We start from the raw sequence: 938 nt of genomic DNA, 5'->3' as shown, positions 1-938 counted from the left end.
ACAACATTAACGAAAACACGACATTAAGAAAAACACAACAACATTAACGAAAACACAACGACATTAAGAAAACGGAAAAGGTAGGTCCCAGTGGAGACGTAAGAAATCGCTGATTGGACTACAGCTCGTTAGAAAACGGAAAAGGTAGGTCCCAGTGGAGACCTAAGAAATCGCTGATTGGACTACAGCTCGTTAGAAAACGGAAAAGGTAGGTCCCAGTGGAGACCTAAGGAATCGCTGATTGGACTACAGCTCGTTAGAAAACGGAAAAGGTAGGTCCCAGCGGAGACCTAAGGAATCGCTGATTGGACTACAGCTCGTTAGAAAACGGAAAAGGTAGGTCCCAGCGGAGACGTAAGAAATCGCTGATTGGCTCGTTTTACTTCTGAACCGGAAGTTTTTCTGGAGACCCTTTTCACAGTGATGTCAGACAATGGGCGCCGTAACTCGAAGAGGTGTATCTTTACTTCTGGTGTGATTTTGCCTCGGGAAACCTGACTGAAAAATTCACGGATACTCATTATCTTAAGGATATACTAAACGGTAAGGTTAATTACAACAGCATTTAAGTGTTAGCCATTATTACTCATTGTTAATCCACCATTCTCTAACTGTGTATATAATAAACAGCCTCCGATTGGAGAGTAAACCAGCTAGCAGCAGCTTTAGCCACAGTTGGGAACATATATACCCCGCTGTCTGTCAGTGCTGTAACGTTTAGAGGTTCACTTTCTGTATTAACTTTAATAAAACAGTATTTAAGTGTTAGCCGTTATCAGTCATTGTCAATTTACCATTCTCCAACTGTATTTAAAGGACCCAGCCTCCGATCGGAGAATAAACCAGCTAGCAGCAGCTTTAGCCACAGTTAGGAAACATATACACCCCTGCCTGTCAGTGCTGTATTGTTAAGTTTCACTAAAATCACTGACATCTTC

The 938-nt window shown here is 42.1% G+C and overlaps 1 long non-coding RNA gene across 1 annotated transcript; it reads left to right on the top strand.

Moving 5' to 3' along the window:
- The first annotated feature begins 36 nt into the window (after positions 1-36).
- Positions 37-682, top strand: LOC106935903 (uncharacterized). Its single transcript, XR_001422000.1, has 2 exons — positions 37-80; positions 145-682. It is a non-coding gene; the product is annotated as an uncharacterized LOC106935903 (long non-coding RNA).
- Positions 683-938: the final 256 nt, after the last annotated feature.

Source organism: Poecilia latipinna, unplaced genomic scaffold, assembly GCF_001443285.1.
Source record: "Poecilia latipinna isolate Pla-1442-1.1 unplaced genomic scaffold, P_latipinna-1.0 Scaffold2042, whole genome shotgun sequence".
NCBI lineage: Eukaryota > Metazoa > Chordata > Actinopteri > Cyprinodontiformes > Poeciliidae > Poecilia > Poecilia latipinna.
Note: the sequence above shows the minus strand (reverse complement) of the source record. Positions and strands in the feature narration are given on the sequence as shown.